The sequence below is a fragment of the Egretta garzetta genome, unplaced genomic scaffold, assembly GCF_000687185.1.
Source record: "Egretta garzetta isolate BGI_Z169 unplaced genomic scaffold, ASM68718v1 scaffold506, whole genome shotgun sequence".
NCBI classification, from domain to species: domain Eukaryota; kingdom Metazoa; phylum Chordata; class Aves; order Pelecaniformes; family Ardeidae; genus Egretta; species Egretta garzetta.
The window spans coordinates 499,098-522,759 of record NW_009260065.1 but is presented as its reverse complement, the minus strand read 5'-3'; positions in this window follow the sequence as shown (position 1 = coordinate 522,759).

Here is a 23,662-nt window from a genome sequence, read left to right as displayed (position 1 = left end):
TAAAAAAAAAAAAAAAAAAAGAAAGAAAAATGTGAAAGAAATCTTTCTCATCCTGAGCCAAAGAGAGAGAAAGAAATTCCCCTGGTGGGTGTCAGATTTTGGGTTGCAAAATTAACAGCAAATGAGCATGTTCCCTTCACAGAGTGCACCTTGCCCTTATCATGATTTCTGCTTGGAAAATTTCTCCTAGGAAAGGTGGCAAGGACACTGGATGGCACTTGGCTGCCTGGGAGGTCAGCTCTCATTTCATGCATGGGAGGCAGGCATTGGGACTGACCCTTTGACTCAGCAGCACTGAGCATCCTCCTCCAGGGTTCTTCCTGCCGAGAAGATATGACTAACAGCAACCTGTCCCATGAGGCCCGGAGCTTGGTTTCAAGGCGTCTACCACCTTGGGAAGATGACTGCATTGCAGTCCTGGTTTTGCTGGTGGCTCACTGGCAGGTAATTGTGTCAACCCCATCTGTGCCTCAGTTTGCCCAACTCTAAACTGGATACATAAACCCATATGGGTTCTCACCATGCCATGGGCCCTGGTGTTTTAGGATTTGATGGCAGCAGACAGAACCGAAGTTCCTGCCATGTAAGTGGAAGGAAATTCCTTGCAGTGACTTGAAATAGTGCCTGTAATGTCCTTTTCATGCCACTTCCTGATGAGAAATTCTGAGACTGTTCAACATAGCTCTGGGGACCAGGCTGAGGGAAAAGGAGCGGGAAAAGGTGGCAACTTTTACTTCTTCACTCCTGAACTCGGCTTTGCTCTGATGAGTCACTGGAGTGAGTCACAGTAAATGGTTCAGCTGTAAAGACCATGGCATTTTCTCCCCATCCCTGGGACTCATGCCATGAACTCCTCCAGGCTTCTTGGACTTGGTTTCAGTTTTACTGGAGGAGGAAAAGGTATCTCCAAATTCCACCCCTTTTCAGCATCATGTGAGATGTCTGCTGGTAGTTAAGTGAACTCTGAGATAATATTGTGCATCCTTACTGTCAAACTGGTTCCTTTCTCTTTTACTCCAGTACCTTGCCCCTGCAGATCACCCACACCACATATTTTGCTCTAATATGGACTGAACTGCTTGGTTTCCTTTTTAAGGTGTGGAAAGGAAAATAGTTCACTCCAGGGTTAACATGCTTTAGATAGCATGTTAGATAGACCTGCTCGCAGCATGTGTCCACGGGCTTAGGGCTCAATCCCTGAACTGCAGAAGAGGCAGCATGGATGAAGAGCTGGACCAACACAAGCAGGGTGGCCTTCCATATTAAGAGTACAAGAGAAGCCAATGCTAAAAAAATTTATTCAAAAACTGGGGGGAAAGAGTTTCCTCATTTAGGTGGGGGGGACAAAGATGCTGGATATTATCATAGAATCATAGAATGCTTTGGGTTGGGAGGGACCTTTAGAAGTCATCTATCCCAACCCCCAAGGATGACCCCCAGATGACTATCACCCACCAGTGAGACCTCAGCATGACCAAACTGTGTGTGCTTAAAATGAAGGACTTCCCATCATTTTAGGAAAACACTGGGACTATTTTGGCACAAGAAAAAAAATGGCTGCAAAGCCTAAGTGTGTGTGTAGGATAATGGTGGGGACCAGGCAGCCGTTCTCCAATAGAGGCAGCAGGGGCAGGATTGCAACTGGCTTGAGATGGAGCGAGATAACTTTTAAAGGGAGTTCTCTGCATCTCTGGCCTGATGTGTTCCTATTAGTGGCATTGTACAAAGCTGCTGGACTCCAAGGTTCAATTTTAGTTCATTGTGTTTAAGGAAGATGAATTCGACCTGAAACAGGTGCAGAGAAGGGCAACGACGAGCATCAGAGGAAGGGAGTGCCCTGTTTAGGGGACTCAAAGAGCTTGACTTGTTTAGCTCAGCAAAACACAGGCTCGGAGAAGATATGGTCATACTCTATAAATAGAACAGGAGCTAAACACCAGAGAGGGAGAAAAGCTATTTAAACTTAAAGACAGTATTGGCATCGGAACAGATGGGGATAAACTGGTCATGAATAAATTTAGGTTGGAAGGTGGAAGATGTTTTTTAACCACTGGAGCAGTGAGATTCTGGACCAGTCTTCCAAGGGGAGCAAATAAATGAATTCCTGGAACTTGCAAAGTTTATGAGGTGGTGAATGCAACAGCAGAGAGCTGGCCTTGAAGATCCTAGACTTTAAAATTACCATCATTGGCATGAATGGCCCACCCAGACATATAGGTTATTGTCCTGTGTGTTCTTACTGATATTCTTGTTCTGCTCCACTCAGCTTGCATTTTCAGGGATTCCTGCCAAAAGCTAACAACAAACAGTGCACTCTTTGCTTAGGAAAGAAACCTGAGTTGCTGGAAAGGATGGGGATATGGAAACAACTCCCCTCTTGCATCAAAGGAGTGAAGATGGTTTTGCTTCTTCATTAAGGCAGGTGTACACTTGGTCTTCCGGCACACATGGACATAACATGCGCAGAGAAAATGATTGTTAATACTTCTGCTGTAAGAACTAGCAGATCACAGAATCCCAGCATGGCAGGGGTTGGCAGGGCCCTCGGGAGATCACCCATCCCACCCCCCTGCTCAAGCAGGCTCACCCAGAGCAGGGGGCACAGGACAGCGGCCAGGCGGGGGTTGAAGATCTCCAGAGAAGGAGACTCCACAGCCCCCCTGGGCAGCCTGGGCCAGGGCTCGGGCACCCTCACAGTCAACAAGTTCTTCCTCCCGTTCAACTGGAACCTCTTCTGCTTCAGTTTGTGCCCATGGCCCCTTGTCCTGGCGCTGGGCACCACTGAGAAGAGTCTGGCTCCATCCTCGTGACCCCCACCCTTGAGATATTTGTACGTGTTGATGAGGTCCCCTCTCAGCCTTCTCTTCTCCAGGCTGAACAAGCCCAGCTCCCTCAGCCTTTCCTCGTAGGGGAGATGCTCCAGGACTCTCTCAGTTTCTTGAACTGGGCAGCCCAGACCTGGACACAGAGCTCCACGTGGAGTCTTACTAGGGCAGAGTAGAGGGGGAGGAGAACCTCCCTTGACCTGCTGGCCACATTCCTCTTAATGCACCTCAGGATACCATTGGCCTTCTTGGCAAAAAGGGCACACTGCTGGCTCATGGTCAGCTTGTCATCCACCAGGACTCCCAGGTGCCTCTTTGCAGGTGACATGTAGGTCTTAACTCCAGAAGGTAGTGCCTGGCCTAAACTATACTTGTGATTTTTAAAGATTTTAACTTTTTAAGATTTAAAGGGAACTAGTAATAACAGCTTTACACAGAGGATGATTTGGTTTGACAGAACAATTGATCACTTTGGTTGGCATAGACATTGTTAAGTGGATTTAAATTAATCTTAGTCCTAGTTTAGTAAAACTGATGTAATTTGCTTATGAATGCTGTAAGCACTAGGAGTTTGGATGTAGACAAGATAAACTCTCCAGAGGACTAGTTTCTGTGGTCACTCATACCCTGGTGGTAACTGATGGTAAATAACAGGAAGATGCTTCATCCTCTTGCAGTGAAAGGGACCTCACATACCCGGCATGGCAAGAGCATGCAGACAATATTTACTGTGCATAGCCGATGTCCTGTAAATCGGGATTTGGTTCACCTCTACGCAATGAGACCAGCTTGTTTTGGGGGGAAGCCTGCTCAGCTGAATGGCCAGAAGCCGTGTTTTTGGGGGGACAGGCAGTGGTCCCTGGATTACTTTATTAGCTAGTATAGTTGTAAATCTTTCCCTTTGAGCATAGTCCTGAATTTTGGTGAGGACTCTGGTCCTGATTCACTGAAGAGCTCAGCTATTGTCTTCAACAGGCACGAAGCTGGTCATGTCCTAGACTTCACTGGGGGCATTCGGTAGGACTGAATTCTGGAACCAAAGTGACAGAAAATGAATTCAGCTTAAAAAATAAAAAAAATCACCCATCATTCTAGGATCTGCGTGAAATAAGTCTATGTTCCCTTCTGGTGCAGATCATATCTCTTCCACAAAAGGAGGAATGGAAGCATGAAGATTTTTTTTCTTCAAGATGCATGAGGACAGCAGGACCAGGAATCCTGGCTATATGCCAGTGGCTGAGAGCAGAGCAATATTCCTGACTTTACTTCCTATGCCAAGTTGGTCAGTGAAACTACAGCCTGAGACGTGGAAAACAAGAGGGAAAACAAGGAAGGTCTGGATTCCCAGGAAGAGCTGGGTTCCTGTGATTCATGGTCCTGATTTAGGCACCTAAATTTCTTGTACAAGTAATGAGGAGAATATGTCCTCTACCCTCAAAGTTCATCGTGCCTATTCACATGCCTATTCACCTGTCACTCAGGCCAGTGCAAGTGGCCCATCTCTCCCAGACAGCAGCAAAAATAAAATATGCTTCTAAAAATGGGTAGCTGTGGGTTTGGTCTCCTTCAGGTCAAAAGTCTTGAATCCACGTCTTCTATTTCTTGGGTGTAATGAGGTCAAGGTTATCATGCAAAGAGGATGTGTTGATTCTTCTTTCACTACATATAGAACATATGTTTACATTTTCCATTTAACTCCTGCTTTGCTCCAGAGCACTGGTCCACTGATCGTACACACTGCGGGCAACTTCCCTTGTGACGAAAGGTAGTTATTTCATTAAGAGAAGAAACTCAGTAATTCACTCATGGGTCCACACCAGACACGGTGTGGACGCATGTTGCACCAAGTTACCTTACTGCCCCAAGGCAATCCTCCAATGCTACCCATGTGGACTGGCCCAGCCTGCCTTCTACTTTTCAGCTTGCTCTGTATGTTTATAGTGTGTTCAAGAGCATGCAACACCCACGATGCTACAGAGACACTATTTGGTAGGGTGCAAGACAGCCTCATCATTATTTCAGGCACTTTGAACAGAGTTGTCCCTCTCCCTCCAGGAAAACCACAACTTATGAGTCAAGGTCACTAGGTTCCAGCAAAGACCCAGGCCAAGGTCTTTGCGGTGGACATACTGTCAGTCCACCCCCGAGTGTGAGACCTGAGCGCTGCGGTTATGGGCCAGTCTACACCAGACAGCACAGGGATGAGTCTTCTTCCCCTCCTGAAACCCACAAAGGCTCAGCCCAGATCTTGAGACAAGATCACTCCCACAGCCAGTCACTGCTGAACTGCTAGGACCACCACTGAGTGCAGTGAGACCTCATTTCTCTTGGTGAGTCTTGTCCCTGTTACTTAGCCAGTGTTGCTCAAGAAGCCTTTAGCAATCCTATAGCTTCAGTCCAAGGCATCTGTGTCCCAAACCACCATGAATTTGGGTGGACTACATTTCCTCTTGCAACTAGCCACTCCTCAAATATTTCATAGCTGGGCCAGTGAATCTCACACTTGTAGTGCAAGGTGAAACAAAGATGAGGCAACTGCACTGAAGGAAAGTGTCCAGGGAGCCACAAAGAAGCTCATGTCATCTGAGGGGTGGCTCATGTCATCTGAACAGAGCCAGGGCACAGGGCCCAAGGTGCCAGGCTCTGGAACCAGCAATACTGGTGCACAAGGTGGTCAGAAAACCAACATGGCCATGCTAATGCACATCAGCCTTGGAAGCAGAGGGTCCACATGCCAACTGTGCTGTACCCTCTCAGCAAGCTTTGCTCTTCCTAGATTCAGGTTGTTGCATGTGCTCGAGGCTGCACCACCTTTCTTGTCTGTGCTAGATCAGGAGACTCCAACACCCCTTGCACTGCTGTGAGGGATCCCAATCTGAAGGGAGAGGGCTCCCAGGCTGTTCTCTCTGGAGGTTGTCCGTTGACTGATGTGCTTGCACAGGAAAGGAATATTTCCCTGTTTTTGCATGGTCTACCTTTTCTTTCCATTATATTGTGCCTCTCTTTCCATGCCCTTAGACCGAGCTCCTTCACTCGTGTTTAAAACCCTCACATTCTTGTGGATAATTAGCATATCCCCATCTCTGCCATCTGATCCTCTCCTTAGGTCCTCTCAGGGCCTCTTCAATCAAGGGCCATCCTGGTAGTATTGTGATGTCTCATGCTGGCCTCTTAAGAACCCAATCCCTCAGTAAACACAGAACAAATGAGGTAATTAGGAAAATGTAAACAGGACGAGAGAGGCCCTTTCCCCCTCATGAGAGCAGGACTTGGAGAAATTAGCAGGAGTTTAGATTTACATTGTGGAGAGACGCAGATACCAGCGGTCCCCATGTAAAGCTAAATTCCTCATCTAATTTCATTATGGAATAATTTCTTCTGTCAGGAATATATGCCTGCCACCAAACTGCTCCTGGGATACATCAAGCTTCATCTGATGACAGCAACTGGGACGGCAGCACAGTCTTTCTTCAGTCTACCTTGGATAAGCTTCATAATGTAAAACACATAGGAAAGGGAGATAGACAGACGGTCAGAGCCTCAGTATACATCATGCACTAACCTCCTGCCTTGCTCTGTATTCTCAAAATATGCTACGTGTCCACCATAAGGTTGTCGACTTTTTCTTTGCTCCATTTCAGAGTCCAAGGCTAAGTCGATGTTAATAAATTAAATGTAGCTGGGACCATTCCCTGGCCTGGATCCACTGTCACAGAATGATCACATCTGTGTGATTAAACTCTGTTACTTTCTGAGATGGGGTGGCTGCCTCCAGATTGCCTGACGGGCATGGCCCCTGGTCTGTGCTAGCTTCAAAGTGTGCCTGAGAACAGCCTGGGAATGAGCTTTTTGGCTTGGGCAGGAGGTGACCAGGGACTCCTTGGGCAATGTAAGAGACCCAATGACCCAGTTCTTGTGCCCTGGCCCTGTTTAATTTACTATAATAGATGCAGCATAAGTGGTACAGAAAAATGAAGCTCTGTCCTCCCAGTGAAGACATAATCACATGAGAGGGAGTTCAGGGTAATTTGGTTCCATGTAGTTCTTATACTTGAACCCTGGTCTTGAAAAGGCGATGATCTTTATCAGCCCGCTGCTCTGGAAATGCCCAGCCTGCACACCAAGCTCGTTGTGTTCTGGAATTTACTTTCAACAACTAAAACGGGGAACTGCCTGCCATAGCCTCGCTCTAAAGGCTGCTGCACAGCAAACTCCGGTGCAAAACAGTATTTCTTCATCATAAAACCAAAACACAACCTGCATGTGCTGGCCAGAATATCCCACCCTGGTGAGCATGGGTAACATTGCCATCTAGTGACTCCTCCCATAACAGTTAATTAGCCATACTCTGGATTTACCCAAATTCAGCAAGGCATTTCCATGGGACCTGCAAGCAGGGATTGGAGACAAAGAATGGTTGCGACCAAGCTTTTTTAATATATCCTGATTGCCACCAGAATTGAACACAGCTTTTGTCCTTGAAGGCAACGAGTTGCAAGCCCAGCCTTTCAGGAAATCGGAACGTCCATTTTGATGGCAGAAGAAGAACATGGAGATTTAATTTTAATTATGTTTTTCAAGAAATCTTGGCTGATTTTCATGCCTGGCTTAACTCTGTGGTTCCTGGTTCAGAGAGGAGGAGCAGCATGCAGGTTTTGAGAGCGCAGCTGAATCCCAAACTCCAGCATACAGGGGAAATGGGATGCAGTCAGCAAACTTTCCACCTGCACTAAAAGCCTCTTCTCTTCTGATAAGACTCCCTTTAAAAGCACAATTGCTCCTCATGTCAGGTCTACTTCTGAGGTCCTCTTGTTCTAAACGGGTGCATCTGTCCTCTGCCATGACACTTTCTCTTCACTTACCTTTCATTCCGCTAGTACTTTCTCTGGTCAGTCTTTAACTTATTCCCTCTGTTCTGCTAAGCTTTCTTGGTGTGCACTTGAAGTGAACAGCGAATCAGACTCCTCTGGAAACAAAGATCACATAGGGGTATTTCTGTTATCTCTGAAGGCCCCTCAAGACTGAAGTCTTTTAGCTCTATTTTGCAAGTCGGCTAACACTGTGTCAGAAGGTTTGGACTGCACGAGCATCCCCGGTGCATTAGGGTGTTGCCAAAGATGTTCACACAGCTGAGCTGCAAGACAGCTATATGCGTGTGTTGGCAAGGATGACCAGCAGATGCTGACATCTCTGAAGACTTACTCTTTCAGTACAATACAGATACAGTCAATATTATTCCTTTCATATGGCTCCTTTGGAATCATTTCAGGTCTTCTCCCTCCACGCTTCCCTGGCAACAGTGAATGGCTCCTGTTTTTCAGCCAAAATGAGCTGTGAGTAGTTAATAGAAGGACACGAATTAACAGAAATAGCTTAAGCAGTATTCCGTGTACTTGCTGAGCACCACATTCCTGAAGTCACAGTATCTGACAGGTCACACATTGTTTCCATCCCTTCCCATTTTTTCCAGAACAGGTAGTTCACATTCAGACTCTATTTGTGCTTGGTGCTCCATTCCTGGTTGAGGCTGGCAACCCTCATCTTGGTTGCACCATGTGCCAAGAATGTAGCTTAGACTTGGGTTATCTTTGGACAGTCCTTGAAATCTAATTATTATTAGTAAACAGGACAACCTGCTTGCATTCTGTTCTGTGTTTGATCACTGAGAATAACCTTGCACATAAATAGCAGCATTCATACGGGGACTTCAAATATGTTGGAAGAACAAGGATTCAGTCTCTAGTCCCCAGTCAAGGTGGTAGGAGTCTACCCTACTCATTTAGGGACACGTGGTTTTTAGGATGCTAATATTCCCCCCACTTGCTCTCAGTGCCTATCTTAGTTGTTATTGCTGTCATGCTCAGCCCCAGGAAGAGGATGAGTGTCCCAGGCGATGTCTCAGAGACTCTGTTCTATGTACTTGATGTCCTGGTAACCTGGTGTCATGGGCACATTTCTTCCTTGATGATACAGGGCGAACTGATGGAATTCTGGTGAACTGATGAAACTCTGGTGAACTGGTGGTTTGAACTGGTCATCATCTCTGTGGGCATAAGCATTGCAAATAGGGGGTCTAAGCAGTCAGGTCTGACAGTGACTCAAACTGACTCTCCTGTGTTCTCTGTGGGTGATAATTCAGACAGCAATCACACCATTTATACATTTATTTTCTGATCACCTTGTCATTATACATCTGATCATCAAAGAACACCATTATTTGATTTTAAGACCAGAAAAAGATGGTTAATAACATCGTGCTCAAATGGTGGACTCTGATGCGTACCGTTTTTGCCTGGATTTCATGGAATTCCAAGAAAAGAAGAGGGGCTCTGCTCACAGGTTGTGCTTTGCTAGGTAGCCTGATTCATTAATCTTAGACAAAAGATCCTTGCTCTCCAGGGGCTGGGCATGAAGCTCCCTCCCTCCTGCCCACTCCCAAGAGCCCTGCTGTTACATCAGCCCCTGGAAGTGGAAGCCTGGAGACCCCCACCCTTGCCCCATGCACTCCCATCCTATCCATGCAGAAGAAGGAGGAAAACAGAACTTGGCAGAAATTTGCTGGGAGCTAAGTTGACCTGCCCACCACCCTAGGAGAGCAGTCCCTCTCTTCTCGTGTACACAGTGCTCCACATGATGCGGATGACTCATCTCACAGGGCTTCAGGCGCCTAGAATGGATCTGAAATCGGGACTTTTTTTCCCTATTTAAGAAAGGTGTTGGGGCTTTGTTTTATTCTATTCTATTCTATTCTATTCTATTCTATTCTATTCTATTCTATTTTACTTTCTGCCTTTCTAGGTGTCAACATGTTTGGTTAAAAATGCCTCACAGAGGAGTGTTTAGCATGGAGTGAGAATGCAGATAGGAGTATCAGGAAGAAAAATCTAAAGTTTCTGTGTACTGTCTGATTTCTGAGTGACGAGAGGAGGAAGCTCTGCTTGCCACTATTTAAAGAAAGCCAGGCAGACAAACGAAAAGTTAGTATCTGTCTATCACAACAGCATAGGGTCATGGGATAATTCAGATTCCTGACTGAATGTCAGGAACACAACTCTTTTTCCAGATAGGTGTGTATGGGGGTAGATGGAGAAATGTGTGCAGACGGAAAAAGGAGAGAAAGAATTAATTCTGGTGGAAAGCATGGACATGAGAACCTTGAAAATCAATATGCTTTAGCTACGGGATCACTAAAAGGGCTGCTGACTGGCTTTTTGCCAGGCTGCCTTATGATACACTTTAACGTCTTGCAGACCTGGCTGCCTCTTCTCTCATCCCACGTCATCACTGCAGAAACACCAGCCTTCAACAGCTTCCACCCAAAGCTTCCAACCATGGTGGCAGAGGTCTCAGCCTTTGTCTTCACATCCCATGGCTGAACAGGGTGAGACATGGACACCACATTCAAAGACCATGCCACAACTTCTGCGACAAAACAAGTCTTGTCTCACCATGGGGTGGCTAAGATCCTACAGGGCTGGGTTGCCCCTGCCTAAAGTCCTGTTTTGGAATTGGGGAAAAACATCCCTCCTCGAGAAACTGGTAGGGGAAGAAGAGACATGGGGGTAGGGGAAAGAGATGCAGCCAAGTCATTAGGACTATGCAAAATAAATGGAAGTCACGTTGCAAAGGGCTGCTAAATGGGATCTGGCTCCCTGGTGCTCATTTGCACTGAAGAGAAACAATTGAAATAATTTTAAAAGATGCTCAGTCTTGCCAGAGACATTTCTCCTGCTCCTCCATAGCAGCACGGCTGTTTGAATAGTTAATTTGGCATTCATTACACAAGCCAGCAGGGAAGGGGGGGAGGAAGGAAAAACCAGACAGAATCTGGCACTTCCAAAAGCAGGTGAGCTGCCAAGGGAAACCAACCGCCTCATCGGCAGCAGAGCAGATTCCCAGTGCCTGTTGCTCGCTTCCCAGCTCTGGTGAAGGTCTCCGTCCTTCCCTGTTACCCTAAATGCTGAATCATTTCTTTGTATTGCTGTGTTGTGTAGGAATCCTCTGGTGGGGAAGGGAAACGGGAAAAATGGGAATAATTTTCAAAGAGATTACCGGCTGTGCTTACAGGACTTAAGATCTTTGTCTTGAATGGACTAAAACTGGCTGCTTGATAGATCTCAGAAAATATCCATGCACAGGGACTCATAATCTGCCCAAAATACACCTAGGAGGGGTTCCACAGCAACCCACCTCGATCCAACACTATCCAACACCTTTATCAACATCTTTTATTGATCCCAAAAAAGTGGAAAATTATTGCTGGCACACTCCGCAAATGTTGCAGTCTACAGTAAGGTGATGAAAATCATCAGGAACAGGTCAGTCTCACCCAAGCAGTCTGGATCGCTTGCTCGGGCAGCTCATTTGCGCAGCCTACAATTTTAATGCAGCCAAAATCATGGCCAATAATTGGGAAACGAAGAATGCAAGTCACACGAGATTGGAGACAGAGTCCTGGAAAGCAACAGCCCTGACCAGCTTGGGATTGTGGTGTTGGAACGGCTCTGCAGCGCTGCGGGTGAGGGCTAATGAAGCCCTTGGATGCGTAAGCATGGGCCCGATGGATACAGCACTCATATTCTCTCCGGTATTTTTGAGACCACTGCTAAAATATTGGATGACAGTTGTGATGTCCACACTTGTGATGTTAAAAACCTGAACGGATTGATTTTTGTCCCAGGGTGAACTTGTGGGCTGAAATCTTTTCCTCTAAAGTCGCTTTGAGCCAAACAGGGGAAGTTTGGTGTGAAGATTATTAGAGGAAATTCTTAGTTTTAACTGGGATTCCTGTAAAAGGGAGATGTTGTAACAGCAGGGGATTTTCACTCAGAAACGACTGGGCATGAGGTAATTTTCCCTCAGTCAAGTAAAGGGTGACTAGGAGTTCACTCACGGCTAATTATGTAAGGGAAGAGAAAGTTAAAACAGTTTGCAAAAGTATTTACCTGTGGCTTGCACACCCCATGGAAGGCAGGAGAGAACAAATTAATCAAAAAATAAAAGGCAACCAATGCTCTGGGCTATCGCTGCAGAGGTGGAGAATGCTGTACTGGTTTGGGCTACAGGTCTTGGATTTATCTGTTCCCTAGGGCCAAATAAAGGATTTCTAGGAAAGCAGGCACTGGAACAAGGTCAAGTAGCTATGCCCAGCCTCAGAGAAATCATTGTCAGAATACATGGAATAGTCCTGGCACACACTATACGTAGAAAGCCTTAAGAGAAGGTACCAGATCACTAATTCCCAAACTTTTTGGAAGAACCCTGCCAACCCTCAAATTTTCTTGCAAACCACTGCACACCCAATCAAGCTTAGGAAATGCAGACTTGGTAGCTCATATGTCTTTAGGCTTAATGTGCTTCTATGGCCCAGATGCAGCCCACTCACCACAGGCACATGGACCACCAGCAGTTTCTAAACCACAGCTGGAGTTCTCCTGGGCTCAGAGGATAAAACTGAGCCCTCTGAGGTCAATGGGAGCCTTTTTTCTAACTTCAACAGGCTTTAGATCATGGCCTTCCCACGCTAGCTGAGCAGCGCTACTGCTGACAAGGTTTTAACAGGGGATCGCAAACAACCTTGTCCTGGTAGCTGGATGAGTCTCAAGCTCTTTGCTTGGGGTTCTTGTTTGTTTGTTTGCCTGTTTGTTTTCCAGGTGAATGCCTTCCTCTGCATTTTTCAGCATCTCTGGAAACGCAGATGCTGAGCTGGTTGAGCATATTCAGGCATTCATGATTGCAGAGTTTGTCCTCAGCCTCTTTATGGTAGGAGTTTTGGTTGATGTTTGTATGAGGAACGTGTCTCAAGGACCCCTGGAGCTTGTGGGGTGCAGTGTGGCAGCCAGGAGACCTCATCATAATTTGCTTCTCTTTCTTCATTGCAAGAAGGGGCCATTTTATCATGTCTTTCCACTGAGGAAAAGATATGAGGAGGGGATTACAACCATTCTCCAGTGGGATGGGCTGCCTCACTCTTCATCAAGGATCGATCTCTCCCAGCAACCTCCTTACAATTTAAAGCAAGTTAGTTTCTCTACATCAAAATACCCATTTTTAGATTCACCTCCCATCTTAAGAGGTTTTTTTTTGTCTGGCTGAATGGAAATGCTTGCAGCACAGAGGTGGCATTGAGCCCTCATACATGCTGTTCCTTCAATTTGAGTGTGAATCTGACCCCTGCAAGCTTGATGAGATTAATTTCCCTTAGAAAACCACAGTGTAGACACATACATTCAGTCCAGTCATCTCAAGCTTTCTTGACAAGGGTGTGAGGAGCTTTCAGGGTTTGAATCTTCTGACCAAACAGGAGTATCTATTTTATGAGGAGATGAGTTATACACTAGAGGGTCCATTTATCTCCATTGGACATTGAGGAATCCAAAAAAAAAAAAAAAAAACTCAGAAGTTAAATATCTGGCTTTGGTCAAAAAAATGGCATCAGCACTGTCTCATGTTTGTGTCTTGATGTCCTATGTTCTAGATGAAGACAAGGATATTTATGTAACTATGCCACCGCTAGAAGCTTTGACTAAAGAGCCTTCTGGTTAAGGTATAAGGATGTGACCTGTTGCTCAAAATTTTCAATGCATCATTTTGCAAATATGGCTTCAGTCTCCCATTGGGCTGTTCTTGCTGCAGATGGCTTTATGCTGGTTTTGCTCTCACGGATGACTCTAGGATTACATATACTGTGACTTCTGCACTCAGGTGCCAGGCTTTTTCTGAAATTAATCTTAATCTTGAGTCTTAAATTTGGGCACTTTTTCGATGCCACACTCTCATTGCTTGTGCTTGGAATTTGAAGATGAAGTCTTCCCTGCTACCTTGCCATAGAGTGGACCAGTCTGTTCCTTATCACCAGCAAAAGGAAGACACCAAGGAGATGTCATATCAGCGATATCTGGTGGAACCCTTTCTCTTGGAAGGTTCTAATAGGAATGATCCATCAGCTGGTCGGTAACAGCTGCCCCTGTTGCTGCTCCTCTTGCCATTGCTTTTACAAGCATGTTTGCATTCCGTCTATGTGTTTTCTCCTATGATAAGAAAAATACTGCTGGACAATAAAAAAAAGATGAACAGCACATCTGAAGGAGATCTACTGTTAAAAAAATCTGCCTTGCAAATACTGCAGATTTCCACTAATGTGAACACTAGTCCTTAGGGCAATATTTCCAAAGTAGTTTTTATTTAGTCAGAATTTCCAGTCATAGGCAATAATGAAGGAAAGAATTTTATTTTCTTAGTCAGAATAAAAGCAAATTTCCAAATGCCAAAATTTCCCATGAATTAGAAATCCTGAAATTTGGCTGGTATAATTTCCTAACCCTGGTATCCGCAGTTGTGCCAGAACTACAGAATAAATATGATTTCTACAGGCTGACTCACAGCAAATAAAGGACCCAGTGTATGCAAGCCAAAAGTTATGAGATCTGGCCTTTACTGATAAATGGGTAGAGAAGATTACCTTGGAGGAGTTTGATTTTTCGATTCTTTTTCCTAAAGGTTGCTTTACAGTGCCTTCCCTTGATATCTTGTATTCACACCTTCTAATGAGGTATTAATGAGCTGTTGGTGGTTTCTTTAATTTAGGGCAAGACCATTAAGGGAACATGAAGTCTTTACTAGGTTCCAGATTCTTAATAAAAAGAAGTGATGCATTATTAGGCAGGTCATGCCTGAAAGCTTCCACCACCGAACAGTGACTCTATCGCCGTCGGGGCTGTCGTGTAGCTGTGGGCTGCTGGCGATGTTAAGATTTCCTGCACTAGGCTGTACCTGGGGAGCAGCCTGGATTATTTTCTGGCTACTCAGAGCAAAATTCCACTTTCTCAGGAGTTTTACTTGATCCGTTTTTCCTCTCATGGGTAATGGCATAGTGCTTGGGTAGAAGAGGCACTGGAAAAGGGCAAAATAGATAGGGATTTAAATTGCTGGCTGTAAGTGTGCAGCTTTTTCTCTGATCACCCAGATTTATTTCCAGGTTTCACCGGGATCCATGCATAATCGTGAGAACACCATTTCACCTTCCCAAGCCCTAGCCTCCCTCTGTGTAAAAAAGTGGTAGCATGACCTTCAGTCTCCTAAATTTTTTGCTTTTTGCCACTTTTCCAACATGTCGACAGCAATTTGGTAGCTCTATTAAAAGGTTTACCCAAAAGGGGGCTCTTTCGGAAATGCAGAAAGGGAAGAAGCCAGCCTTCAACCTGGCTTTTAATTTGGATCTGTCTTCAAAGCTAGACCAGCTTTGAGTTGGGGGTGTGACCAGAGACCTCCAGAAATACCAGAAATACCTTCCAACCTTAATTAGTCCATGATTGTAACAAGCTTATCTATATGTGGCCATATAGTCCCAGCCACCAAAGTACAAACTCCATTCTGGAACCACGTAGATTTCTAATATCCACTCTGCCAGCTCCTTACCTTGGCAGAAATTTTGTATAAGTAACATAGGTAAAATAAAATAAGTAACAACAGTAAAAAAGACTTCAAAAAGAGATATAGTGGTGGGACTGCAAAAACCCAGCTGCCTTCCAGTTTTCTGGTTTAATCCTTAGCACATTCTGTATCTAGGCAGCTGCAGTCCTGCCCTCCCCCCCTCTGCCAGCCGCTGTGGGGGCCCCTGGTCCCCCACAGGTTTGTTTTTCTGTTTTTAGCTTTGCCATGATCTTACACAAATCAGGCAAGTGTAAAAGCTTGATGCTGGTGAAAGATGTGGACCTCTGCCTCTGCTGTACAATTTATCCAGCCTGGACTCCCTGTTTGCATTTTCTCCCCACCACCACCACTCATGATGTGAGGGAAAGCTCTGGCACCATCCAAACCACCAAACCATTCAAATGCAAAATCTCTACTGGAGGAGCTAGGGAAAAAAGTCATCCCAGAAAAGCTTTTCACAGAGCTTTGCTGTTGGTTTTGGGTCCTGAAGGATCTATGGAACAGGTAGACAGGTAGAGGGAGAAGTCTTTTCTCATGTTTCTGGATTGAAGCTGACTTTGCACTGACCTTTTAAACTCATCCTCTGAGAAAATAAATTGCATATACTACTGGGTTTTACAGTAGACACCTTCTCTGCAGTCTTGAGGTAGGCTCTCTGAAGCTCTCTCTCTGACATTGTGAATGATAGTGACCTCTTTAATGACTTTAAAGGGTTTCTTTCCTTTTTATTTTATATTTCCAGTGAGTCCTTAAGAAAATGACAGACCAAAGTGGTTTGTCTCTCAGATTTACAGCTTTGGTACCTCTGGCGCAGAGACTATGGATACGCCTTGCCTTCCCATTTACCTGCTGCAGGGCAAATAGCAAGGTCACTTCGATCTTGGCCTCTCTTGCCTCTGTTTGCTCATGGAGAATCAGGCTTTAAGTAACTGTGTAATGGAGATAATCATTGACTACCAGTGGGTTACTCTGCGTTTTTATCAATAACTTGGGGAAGAGCATTGACCCTGATCAGCCCAGAAGAAAGTCTACCAGCATATGTAGCAAACCAAACCTTGTGAGCATATACACTAAGGACGGTGATGAGATATTTCACACCTCTGCCTCCACAAAACTGAGCGGCACGGCTGGTCTTTTGCAAGTGCTGTAAAGTTGTTCTTTTTCCTACTTCTCTGCGTCAGTCATGGAGCCAAGCAGCTGTGACAGCCAAAGATGATCCAATCCCAGATGAACTGCAGCCATTTAAACATGACCTGGGGTTTGCTTTGTTGATAAGCAATTTACAGTATTGGTGGATGGGAACAAAGGACAGAGACAAAATGGAGCTAAGCTACAGAAATTGAATATAAAGCACAAAAGGAGAAAAAAAGAACCTTGAGGAGCCACAGAGAAAGGTGTGGTATCCAACATCTATAAAAATGTGGTTTTCCAGTGTAGGCAGCTAAATATAAAAACCCTACAGAGAACTATAAATTCCTAATAAATATGATTGAACTACTGGAGAAAATCAGGCAGGCTAGGCTCAAGAAAACAGAAGCAAAGCTGAGAGTGAGCTGAGGCCAGGGACACGTCTATTTATGATGTGTATTTTATGTTACTCCGGAACTTGAGGATTTGTGACCTGGGTCAGGATCTGGTGAGCGCTCTTTGAGGGCATGCGCCTCGGGGAGCCATGAAAAGCGAAGGTTGTTCTGTGGCACTGAGAGGGAACGGTGTCGACGGCACATCTCCCAGAGGATAGCCAAGGGTAGTATGCCTCAGAGGGACATGTACCAACAGCCTTTCTCATCCAGTGCTATCTGGAATAAGTGTTTACAGCTGGCCTAGACCAGCTGAAAATGTATTTTTATACCTTTACTTGTTCAGCTAGGCTGGTCAACAAGTCATAGGCATGAAGATCAGGTTTTCATTCTTCCTGCTTAGGTTTCAAGGTCAAGGTGAGCAATTACACATCTAGTCCTCTCAGCACTCCTGGGCTTGAGATTAAAGTAGCTATCAGCACAGCAGACAGAGAAATCCCTTCTTTTCAGGCTTTAGCATATCATGCAAGCCCGGATCCACAACCTCCCCAGCCTATATCTTTCTCTCTTTTTTTTTATTATTTGTACTGTTTTCAAGAGGCGCTAATAGTTATTTGCCAAACAAGGAAATCTTAAGGCTGTGTTGGGGAGCGTGGGTCGAATTCCCACTTCAGTAAAGATTGCCAAAACTAGCAGAGACAATTGACTCTGCAGAGGGGCTGGAGGCAGCAAGTGGCTGGCGTGGTAAATGACACCTGGATTCAGCACGGACTTCACTCTACCTGAGTAGGACACCAGGCAGCCAAGGCAGCTGTGTAGGTTTGCACTGAAGTCACATAGTAAACAGGACTGATGATGGTGGGTGGAGGGAGGAGGGATGGCTCTGCATCTTTTTTTCTCCTCCATGAAGCTTCAAAATGCTCAGGCCAAAGAAAACAAAGCAGGGAATATTCATGGTTGGAAAGGCTAAGCTGCTGGAGAGAGTGCAGCCAAGGTGCTGAGGGCAACCTCTGCCTCTTTCCACTGCTGTAAGAGCATCTACAGGAAGGCTCTACCCAAAGCAGATAAAGGAGAAGGTATTTTTTATGGTACAGCTTTTTTGGGGTGGGTAACAGTGAGGTTCTTGCTTAAGCTTTGGGATGCTCTTACTGAAGCTCACATTTACAAAAGTCTAGCCTGACCTCTGGGACTCGAGTCGAAACCTTCTTCAAACCTTCTCCTGGCTCGCGTTTTTTTTGGACAGCTCTTGTTCCTGCCAGTGACTGAACAAACCCTTCCTTGTCTTTCCTGAACAGGATGGCTGTGTGGGAACCGCTCGGTTTTATTTGGTAGGAAATGCCACGATTCTGAAATCTGGTTTTGTTCTGAAGTGGAAGAACACATAAACAAACACAAAATTATTTTGTGCCCAAAGTTTTCTGCAAATCACAATAAAAATTATCGGTTCTTTTAAAAACTGAGCCATTTCATCCTGACTGTGACCTTTCCAAACTTGATAGGAACATTTTTAACGTTGGTAAACAGAAGCTAATGCATGCCATTTGAACAAGGTCAAAATATTTCGTTCTGATTTTTTTTTTGTCTGCAAATAAGAAGGTGTCAAAATTGACAGTTTCCCAGGTCAAGTTCTGATTTAAAAAAAACAGGCACTTTTTTTTTTTTTTACTGTGCTTTATGGACAATTGTGAATCATCTTTGTATATAAAGCATAGTTTATTTAAATGTTGCAGCACTGTTATCTTAATGCCTCCTAAAATGCTTTAGAGGGCAGAGGCAATACATGAAATATAGGCAACCTGGAGCCACATCTAACAGGTCACATGCAAAGCCCAGTCACACTTTGTGATGCCAGGGGAGACAGACTGGAGCAAGGTCTCCTGCAGAACAGAAGTTACAGGGGAAGTTTAGGGGAGGAAGGAGAATGAGAGGGTGATATGGCATCTGGAGGGCAAAGTTTAGCCTGCTGCTCTGCCAGGCCGGTGATTCAATGACCATTAATGAAACACATTTCCACCCACCAAGTTACAACCACAGCTGGGCAACTTTGCCTAATGGATAAAGTGCTGCTCTAGGACTCACACGCCTTTCTATTCCAAGCTCTACCCTTGACCTTCTTGCATTGGAACAGGCTGACCAGGGAAGGGGTTGGGTCCCCACCCCTGGAGGGATTTAAAAGCCGTGCAGATGAGGTGCTTAGGGACAGGGTTTGGGGGTGGGATGGTGGGGGTAGGGGAACGGTTGGGCTTGATGATCTTAAAGGGCTTTGCCAACCTAAACGATTCTGTGATTGTATTCTATGATTCTGCGTGACACTGGATATGTTGTAGCTTCAAGTCCTCTTTTTCTCTCCGTTAGCCTCTGTTAAGATGAAATGCTTGCTTGTAGGCTTTACAGCGTATTGACTGCAGTTTCCCCTTTGGCCCTTGACTCAGCTCTGCCTGATCCACCAGTAGGATTTTAAGGATGCAGACAAGGCTTTGTAGCCTTGCTGTGCTTCAGCTAATGAAGCCACTGAATTTCAAGTCTGAGCCTGGGCAGACAGGGCTCCCATATCAGCTCTCCCTGCTGATGAGCCTGCCTGCAGGACCTGGGTGAGAAGTGCTGGCTCCTTCTCCCTGTGCTTTCTGAAGTCAGAGCCAGTAAACAAGGCTGAAGCGGGGAGCTGTGATTAACAGGGGTTTCTATTTGCCAAGAATTCATTAAAAAAATAATAATTGTTAGCTTCCCACCCTACTACTGCCCTGGCTTTGTGCAAACATGACTGGTATGGAAGAAAGGAAGGGGCCAGTGTGGTGAGTTTGTCACGTACATGCCCCCAGTTTTTGTAGGGCAGCTTTGTTGGTGGTGATGAGACCAGCCTGACTCCTCCTGAGGACAACTGCCCGGGTGCATTCGGTGAGACATGACATCATGTGCCCTGGCCGTTACAGGGCTGAGGTTTTGTCCTTGATTGACATCAAAATAGTAAGGGCAGTCGTTGCCATGAGGGGGAAAAGGTCTCATGGACTCTCATTCCCATGTTTCCCAAAGGAAGACTGGTAGTCCCACCCCCAAAACTCATACCACCTGGGAATCTGCATCCCCAAAATCTGGATCAGACATCTGAAAAAAGGGGAGAGCCGCTTGCTTAACATGCCTGAGTGTACTTGGTCCTGCTATCTGTGGTCAGTCTTGCAAATGTAGTGGGACTTCGTGTTAATTTTTTTTTAATACAATTTTTTAAATTGATTATTCATTTCCTTCTCTAGGGAGAGAAATCCTATCATTCATTCCCCTCCTAGGGAGAGAAATCCTATCGTAGCTTGTTCTCCTTGCCATAAAGCAGCCCACAGTGCCCTGCTGGGATAGCCACAGGTCTCTACTCAGAATCTCCTGGCTGGTGCAGATCAGGATGGCGGGAGTGGATAGGGCTGGAGCAGCGATGGGCTGAGCTGGCTGGAGCTGCTCAGGGAGGGAGGGAAGCTTAATTTGTATGGGGAGAGAGGAACCTGATGATATTGAAGGGAGGGTGAGGAATAACTCCAGGGTGATGAGGTTGTTATACGTGATCATGGGATTGTATCAATAGCTTCTTTTAACCATTTTTCCTATTCAGTTACTTATGTGGTCACACGCCCTAATTAACAATTCATTCTGCTAGCTTCTAGCGATCTAGTTTTCACTGCAGATTATTGCAGCTCTCTAAAATATACATATATATTTGTTCCTTTTTTTTTTTTTCTGTCAGGCACATCAGAGAATGCCTGGAAATCTACAAAGAGGAGAGAGTAAACGTCTCGGCACAGGTGCCAGCTCCATGCAATGTCTTGTAAGCAGCTCTGCAAGTCTGTCCACAGGCTGTGGAGACTGCAGATAGCTCAGCTAGTGACATATACACCCTCACGTTATGGGTATATACTCAGGTCTGTACTGAACACAGCTCACCTGCAAAGTGACCCAAGGTGTCTGTGCACACCCATCACACAAAGCAATAAGCACCAAGTGCTCAGTCCTGGCTCTCAAGCTTTGCTTATGTGGATGGGCAAGAGGGACAAACTGTCCCCTCCATGACCCACTCTAACCATAGCTCTAAGGAAAGGTGAGCACAAGCCCAGGCTGTGGGCTGAGTAATTTTTCCAGCATGCCAAACCCAATCCATGGGCCATAAGATGTGCTGGGCCTGCACAACCATCATCCACCATCATCAGAGGAAACCTGATGGGACCTGGGCTTGGAGCCCATGAAACCAAAGTGGGAGGTTGTGGGAGCTGCAAGCGTCAGCAGTTGGCAGCTGGTCTGTGCAAAGACAGGGCCTGACTCTGTGTTGGCAGTGATTTTTCAGGCTGGAGTGAGTATAAATACCAACACAGCTGCCACTGTTCTGTGTGGGGCTGGAACGGGGCTTTGAGGCTCGGGAGGGGGCACAAAGGGGAAGGTGGACGCAAATAGGCATATCATCATTGGTTCATTTCCACAGCAGGCTACAACCACGTCTGAGAGCCTGTGAAACTCATATTTCCCCAGTTAATTATAGCACTGATGCTGAGCACAACAGCTCCCAGTGACATTTACCACGTCGGTTGAACTCTGCTGCTCTGTTTTGAGCAAAGGAGATAAGACCAGAGTAGATGAACTTTGCAGGGTGCACTCTGGGGATGGTCTCTCTCTTTCCTTCTTTTTTCCCTATTTTCTGTGTCTTCTCTTTCTCACACCCTCTCCTGTCATTCTTACTGCTTCTCTTTCTCTGTCCGTTCTTTCTAGCCAGCTCAATCATTTGCTTGCTGTGAGTGATTAATTGCCGGCTTCGGAAGGCAGCTCAGCAATGCAGACCATTTAGTTGGTGACTTAGCAAGCTGTCTGGGTGGTGTTTAGTGGAAACACAGCCCCACCAGCCACACACCCAAACCATGAGTGCTGATGCCTTGTGCTGAAAGCCAGAGCTGGAAAGGGAGAGGGGGAGAGGGGCAGGATCAGTTCCAGAAAATGAGCAGCTACTGGGGGATTCATGACCTGATCTGTATTTCAGAGGGAGATCAACAGTTACTCATCTCCTGTTTCCACCTGTAAAATTAAGTCTGGAGGGTTAAATACTGCTAAGGGCTTGACACATCTTATTGCCCAATGCTAATGAGTTCAATCCCAGGAGACAACCTCAAGGTCAGAAGAATGAGTCATTTTGCTAGGAGCAGATCCGTTGATCACTAGGACTGGGAAAAGCAAGAAGTCCATGTGTGGTGATATGCATATGGTATGAGATGGAGCACTGCGCTCATTGATCTTTGGAGGCCAAACATCCTCAGTGTTTCACACAGGCTGCTTTTTTTTAACTCCCAAGATCTTTGTTGAGCATTGATGAACTTCAGGTCTAACATGCTGGTGCATCAATGAATTAGACATTAATTTGTGCAGTGGAGAGAGGCCTTAGACTCCAAATCCTCTGTCAGGAGAGCGAGGAATTAGTCTGACTCTGCCACTGAATGGCAATGAGTTGGCTGTTGCTTCTTTCTCCTCGCCATATGAATGGGAAGGCATAGGTGAGAGTCTTTTCTGCTCTTCTCCATGTGCCTGGCAACATGGACTCAGACTTCAATGGGACTCTCAGGCACTGCTGTTAAATAAGGGCAAGAAATATCCCCCTATGGCCTGGAACAGTTCTCGCAGGGAAGGTCAGAAACACAAGAGCACCAAGAGAAGAGGTACTCCATTGTGCTCCTGCTCTGACATCTCTGGACTTCAGACATTCGCTGTCCAGGGCTGTCAATCCTCTGCTTTCAGTAGGCTCACAGTTAAAAAAAAAGTTGTCTTCAACACATTATGGTAGAAAGCTAAAACATAAAAAGCTCAGCTGAAGACATTAATAGAAAATATATTATTTGACTATATAAATGAGCCTTACCTGAGTTATGGATTAAGAGAACATAACTGGCACTAATGGGCACCACATTAAAGGCTACATCTCCTCTACTATGTAGCCGAGAGCCCATTCTCTGAGCCTGAGGGAAAGTGGCACAACCCAGCCCCCGTGGTCATGTCAAAATGCTTTCCACTCTCTCAGGATGCCTGGTAGGAAGGGTTCTTGAGACATCTCCCAGGCATTGTCTGTAATAGTATTGCTGGCAAGGGCCAAAACCATGCCAGGAAATGTGCTGACAACTAGTCAGTCTGGATGACCAAGAGTGGTGCTTGAGCCTACATCCCAGCCTGTGTAGTTTAGTAGAGACATTACTGCTCTAACTCCAGACGCCCAGTCTGAGAGACCTCTGTGGCCTCTGTCAGCTTAACCTTCAAAGAGGGGGGGGGTTAACGCAACTCTTTTGGTGAGTATTTCTCCATCCACCTTCTCCTGGTTTCTGGTTTCTCCTTTCCTGCTTTTCTGTAAGATCATTAGCTCCTCTGTTCCCCTGTTAATGGCTCATCTTGGGCATCGCAAAGCCACTCTCCATGATATTTGAAAAGTCATGGCAGTCAGGTGAAGTCCCTGGTGATTGGAAAAAGGGAAACATTGTGCCCATTTTCAAAAAGGGTAGAAAGGAAGACCCTGGGAACTACCGACCTGTCAGCCTCACCTCTGTGCCTGGGAAGATCATGGAACAGATCCTCTTAGAAGCTATGCTAAGGCACATGGAGGCCAGGGAGGTAATTCGAGATAGCCAGCATGGCTTCACCAAGGGCAAGTCCTGCCTGACGAACCTAGTGGCTTTCTATGATGGAGTGACAGCATCAGTGGACAAGGGAAAACCAACAGACGTCATCTATCTGGACTTCTGCAAAGCCTTTGACACGGTCCCCCACAACATCCTTCTCTCTAAATTGGAGAGCTATGGATTTGATGGGTGGACTGTTCGGTGGATAAGGAACTGGCTGGATGGCTGCATCCAGAGGGTAGTGGTCAATGGCTCAATGTCC